The 6,000-nt window shown below is 45.6% G+C and overlaps 1 protein-coding gene across 4 annotated transcripts in view; it reads left to right on the top strand.

The window, feature by feature from the left end:
- Positions 1-215: 215 nt before the first annotated feature.
- Positions 216-6,000, top strand: part of SLC35G2 (solute carrier family 35 member G2) — a 48,669-nt gene continuing 42,884 nt past the window's right edge. The window contains exons 1-2 of one of the 4 annotated variants that reach the window (XR_006718710.1): positions 216-1,459; positions 3,715-3,755. The gene's annotated coding sequence lies outside the window, so the exon portion shown is untranslated. Of the gene's footprint in view, positions 1,460-1,515; positions 1,538-3,714; positions 3,756-3,816; positions 3,977-6,000 lie in introns of those variants that run through there. The other 3 variants (XM_045503546.1, XM_045503548.1, XM_045503547.1) reach the window with 3 other exon arrangements.

Raw genomic sequence — 6,000 nt, 5'->3', positions numbered from 1 at the left:
TGGAATGGTAAGAAAAAGATGTCATGCCACACCCATGGGTAGTTGAGAATTTAAGGAGGAGACTTTAAAAAAATTTTCTTAACGTTTATTTATTATTTAAAGACACACACAGAGCGTGAGCAGGGGAGGGGTAGAGAGAGGGGGAGAACAGAGTCTGAAGTAGGCTCCAGGCTCTAAGCTGTCAGCACAGAGCCCGACACAGGACTGAAACTCACAAACTGCAAGATCATGACCTGAGCCTAAATCGGTCGCTTAACCAACTGAGCCACCCAGACGCCCCTAAGGAAGGGACTTTTAAATGTGTGGGAAAGGTTAAAGGAAACCTCTCTGAGCTATTACTAGCCCCATTCCTGAAGGGGCAGGGGCAGTGAGTGATAACCAGATCCAGAGAGAACTGTAGGAGAGGGCCACAGGATTGGAGTAATGGCTTTCAGAAAAAGAATACAGCCACTGCTAACAGAAGGGCCCTCTGGGGAGATGGGGAGCGGTCCTGAATACTATCCTGCCCTGTGATGTCCCGCAGATGCCTCCCATTGGCCAAGACCAAGTGAAAGCTATTGAACAACAACTGATGTAGTTCATAAAGGTCAGCCCTGGAGCTGGGCTCCGTCCACAGAGCAGGACGGAGAGTGGATCTGGGGAGACAGAAGAAAAACCAGCAGTCACGTTCTGTCTTTTCCCACAGCTAGCACCTTGGTTCAGTCCACATTCTTTGTTGCCTGGCCTAGGGTAGTAACGGCCTTCCTGCCTGTCCTCTTGACCCATCTAGACCATTGCTTTTATGACTAGGTCTGTTTCCAAGAGACTATATTCATTTCGCACGGGATGGGATGTATAAACGTGAGTCCAGGAACCAGCTCAGCAGTGTCAAGACCCTATGTCAGAGATCTCATCGGTAAAATGCCAGGTGGACTCAGGGATGCCCAAAGCCCTTTCCCGACCACGATTTACCGATGCTAGACATATTTTTAAATACCGAGGCATCGACTAGCTACTTTTAAACACAAACAGATGGGTGGAAATGGACCGAGGCTGCCTCCCTGCCCCCTTCCAGAAGACCACGTCATCCCAGCTGACGAGCGATTGCTTCAATCCTGCCGTCTCCAAGGGCGTGGGCTAAAGGGGTCCGGGGCAGGCAGTTTCCCGGCGCCTTGGACCCTCCCAACGCGCGGGTAGGGGAAGTCGCGCAGCTCAGGCACAAATCCTGGGCGTCCGGCGGTCTTCAGCTCGGGTCCTGGCCGCGTTGGGGGCGGGGGAGTGGGCAGCAGAGAGCGCAGGCGCAGTGTCCGCACCGCGGCGCCCCTCTCCACGCCCCGCCTGGCGGCCTCAGCGGCCCTGGCCACGTTTTTTCCTGGCGAAGCGCGCGGCGGACACAGCCGTCCTAGAGGCTGGACTAGGCGCGCTGTAGCGGGCATCCGGGCCGGAGCGCCGCGCGCCCCTTCTTCGCAGTGAAACGAAGGTAACCGGGCCCGGAGCCAGGCGGCAGCGGCAGATTTGCACCTTGACGCTGCCTGCCAGGCCGCCCCACCCGAAAGGAGTGAGAGCCGACCCCGAACCCCATACACCCACTTTTAGCCATGGTACCTAGGGGGCAGAGCCCCTCTTTTGGGGTTGGGCGGGGCCCAGGGCGAGGCACCCCGCCCTCCTTCGCAACCTTCGTATGGGGCTCTGTTGGACGTCAGAAAGGCCGCGGTCCCCTCACTGCTCTCCTGGAGAACCGGGACACCGGGTCAGCCGGGGTCAGCGTCAGCTAGGGCCCCTGAGCCCCCCGTGTTCTGCCACCGTCGCACCTATTGGGCCCTTCCCCAACCTCCATGATAAAGGCTAGGGTAGTTGCTTTCCTCTGGCCCAGGAGCCCACCCAAGTGAGTCGCTGTGGCGTCATGAGATCAGTTTCAAACCCAAACTTTAAAAAATGCTGAATGGTTTTAGAAACAGCCAAGAATTGGTAGTTTTCTTTCTTCTCTTATGTGTGTGATTCTGGAATGCCAGTCCATATGGGTTGAAATTTTCGTGGAGAATAGATGGCTTGTAGAAATTTTTCCACAACGAAAGGCGAAGGCAAGGAGAAGTTGGAGGAAGGGCGGGCTATGGCCAGGTGTGCTGGCTAGAGGAGCAGGGTAAGCCCGTTCAGCTTCCTCAGCTCCGGGGAGGGAACCACGAACCCTCCCTGACCGGCCTCTGGGCGCTGAAGAATTTCCACACTGCGCCCGTTCGGCCTCTTTTGGGAGGAGGAAGAGGATGGAAGGGTTGTGCGGTCCAGCCGGAAGGAGACTCGTGTTGGGGCGAGTGGGGCCCTGCATCTCCATCCAGGCTTTCGCGGGGTTTGGCGAAGAGCGAGACGGAAAGACTGCCTCCGGGTGACGATTGAGGGTCCGGGGATAGTGACGCACTGGGCGGAGTGGGCTGGGGGCGACTGGAGAGAGGCGGTTTCCGCTGGCAATTCTGCCTTAAAGGACTTTGATTGGCGTTGCCCGTGTCCTTGGTGCTGAAGCAAGTGCCTCAAGCGCCTTCGTTGGCTCACTTCTCGGGCTAGGGCTTCCTGTACCCTTGTACTTTGCACCTTTGCCAAAAATAGCCCATCTCCAAAGCAGGTGCCAGAGTGGAGCCTGGCCGACACTGAATCCCTTTGTAGATGGGTTAAATGCTGGTTTCCTGAAGATAAGGTGAAGGCAAATGTAGCTCCCTTTTGTGGATGCAGATGAAGCATTTGTGTAACAGGTTTGATTACTTGCAAGTACTCATGAACTCTATCTGTAGGATTCAAGTATGTGTATATGCACGCAAATACAATGCACATGTAAATACACTTACTGTTTTCAATGCCATCGCACGCTGCAAGTTACACTTTTTTTCCAGAGCTTTTTTGTAATCCATCTTTATTTTCTGACACCTCTGGTGTTTCTCAACTCTGCAGAACCATTTTCATAATCATCTGTTCCAAAGTACAGAGCCTGTGGATTAAAGTGTTTGGTATTATGCTGAGCAATTAAGTGTTTGTGCATATTTTAATTTGAAACAAAGATAGTCTAAAAAGATGTAAAGTTGATATACAAAAAATGTTCTTAAGGGAAGTTTAAAAAAAGAATTAATGAAAAATTTAATAGAGAACAATAGCTAGATAACATCTTACGGAAAGCTGTAATCTGAAGAAAATATGACTAAGATGTGTCATAATGCTGACAATTTCAAATATACTGGTGGTATATACTTTGTGGACTCAATAAAGATTATATAATGTATTTTTTAAAACATCAATATCTATGATTTTTCTCTCATAAAATGTATGCTTATTGTAAGATATTTAGGTAGTAGAGGAATGCATAAAACCAGAGAAACCAGAGAAAACCATTGTAAACAGATTTTCTTTTAGGTGAACATACATGCATTTTAAATGGATCAATCTTCTGTTGGTTGCATTTGCATTATAAAATTTATCACCACTATCTTTCAAAACAATACATATAAAAACTAGGTCATCATTCTTAAGGGTTGCATAATATTGCACTATATGGATAGAACATAATTTATTGATTTAAACAATGCCATAATTATGAATATTTATGTATTTCCAGTTTTCTGCTATTACAGACAGCTCTGCAAATAACATATTTGTTTTTACTTCTTTCTTTCTTTCTTTCTTTCTTTCTTTCTTTCTTTCTTTCTTTCTTTCTTTCTTTCTTTCTTTCTTCCTTTCTTTTCTTTCTTTTTTTAGAGAGAGAAAGCACAAGCAGGGAGAAGTACAGGGAGAGGGAGAGAAAGAATCTTAGGCAGGCACGAGGCCCAGCACAGAGCCTGACACCCACTGGGCTGGACTATGATGAGATCATGACCCGAGCCAAAATCAAGAGTCAGATGCTTAACTGACTGAGCTACTCGGGCACCTCTGCAAATAACATATTTGGTCAAACATTTGTGCACTTGTTTTGTTCTACTCTTAGAACAAATTCCTAGAAGTGAAATTGTCAGTTCAATGGGTAGGTACATTTTAAACACATTGATTTGTTCATTTATTTGTTCAGTAATTTCCTGTCTCCTCTTTTGTCTGTTTCATTCTTTATCATGTTCTCAGCATCTACAACAATGCTAGATATATAAGTATTCATGAAATATGTATTGGAAGAACACTATTTCCAGATTGTGCTACAGAAAGTGTGTATTAGTGTATATCACTATAAATACTGAATTAGAATGTTGGTATCCTCACACTATCACCAAAATTAGGTTATTAGGTTTTATCAATCTTTTAAAAGTATTTTCCAATTGGATAGGCCAAAAAGAACATATTTTCCATATGTTTGTATAGGTCATGCTTATTGTTTCTTCTGTGAGTTTCCAGCCTTATTTTTCTATTGGTGTGCTTGTATTTTTTCTTGTTTGTAGGAGCTCTTTGTATAATGAGGACTTTGTTACATATGTTGCAATTTTTTCTTGATTTTTTATTTTTAAACTTTGTTTATGGTATTTAAGCTGCCATAGAAAATTTTAATTTTTTTTCTGGGGCGCCTGGGTGGCGCAGTCGGTTAAGCGTCCGACTTCAGCCAGGTCACGATCTCGCGGTCTGTGAGTTTGAGCCCCGCGTCAGGCTCTGGGCTGATGGCTCAGAGCCTGGAGCCTGTTTCCGATTCTGTGTCTCTCTGTCTCTGCCCCTCCCCCGTTCATGCTCTGTCTCTCTCTGTCCCCAAAAAATAAATAAACGTTGAAAAAAAAAAAAAAAGAAAATTTTAATTTTTATGTAGTCATATATATATACACACTATATATACACTATATATATATTATTTTCTTTTAATTTGTGGCATTTATATCAGTATTTCACTTTTCTGTATTAAAAGATAATCTGCCATATTTTATGGTTTTATAAAAGATTATATTTTAGACTCTAGGTTATACTTCCTTTTTAGTAAATTCATTGCTAAATGTAAAACTCTATTGACGATTGCTTTGAAGAAGTAGTTCTGGGGCGCCTGGGTGGCTCAGTCGGTTAAGCGGCCAACTTCGGCCCAGGTCATGATCTCGCGGTCCTTGAGTTTGAGCCCCGCGTCCGGCTCTGTGCTGACAGCTCAGAGCCTGGAGCCCATTTCAGATTCTGTGTCTCCCTCTCTCTGGCCCTCCCCCATTCATGCTTTGTCTCTCTCTGTCTCAAAAATAAATAAACGCTAAAAAAAAAAAAAAAAAAAAAAAAGAAGTAGTTCTTTATTTTTAACTCACATATGCACATGTCCTCTATGAGGACTCATATTACTCAGTTTGAGCTCTTTAACATGATGTATTTAATTTCTAGATACTTAATGAAAGTGTTTTTCCTTAAAATGCTTTTTAGTCTGTATGATTATTATTATTATTATTATTTGAGAGAGAGAGACCGAGAGAGCAAGCCAGGGAGAGGGCCAAAGGGGGAAGAGAGAGAGAGAGAATCTTTTCTTTTTTTTTTTAAGTTTATTTATTTTGAGAGGGGCAGGGTTGCAGATAGAAGGAGAGAGAGAATCCCAAACAGGCTGTCAGCACAGAGTCCAATTCGGGGCTCATACTAATGACCCATGAAATCATGACCTAAGCCGAAATCAACAGACGCTTAACCAGGTGAGCCACCCAGGGGCCCTATGAGAGAGAATCCCACAACCCTGGGATCATGACCTGAGCTGAATGAAATCAAGAGTCAGATGCTTCTGCCCCTAGTCTGTAGTATTTAAAAACATTTTTTTAAATGTTTATTTATTTTTTAGGGGGCGCCTGGGTGGCTCAGTTGGTTAAGTGTCCAACTTCGGCTCAGGTCATGATCTCACAGCTTGCAAGTTCGAGCCCCGCATCAGGCTCTGTGCTAACAGCTCAGAAACTGGAGCCTGCTTCGGACTCTGTGTGTCCCTCTCTCTCTGTCCCTCCCCTGCTTATGCTATCTATGTCTCTTTCTCTCTCTCTCAAGAATAAACATTAAAGGGGCGCCTGGGTGGCGCAGTCGGTTAAGCGTCCGACTTCAGCCAGGTCACGATCTCGCGGTCCG

Source organism: Leopardus geoffroyi, chromosome C2 (assembly GCF_018350155.1).
Source record: "Leopardus geoffroyi isolate Oge1 chromosome C2, O.geoffroyi_Oge1_pat1.0, whole genome shotgun sequence".
NCBI lineage: Eukaryota > Metazoa > Chordata > Mammalia > Carnivora > Felidae > Leopardus > Leopardus geoffroyi.
Note: the sequence above shows the minus strand (reverse complement) of the source record. Positions and strands in the feature narration are given on the sequence as shown.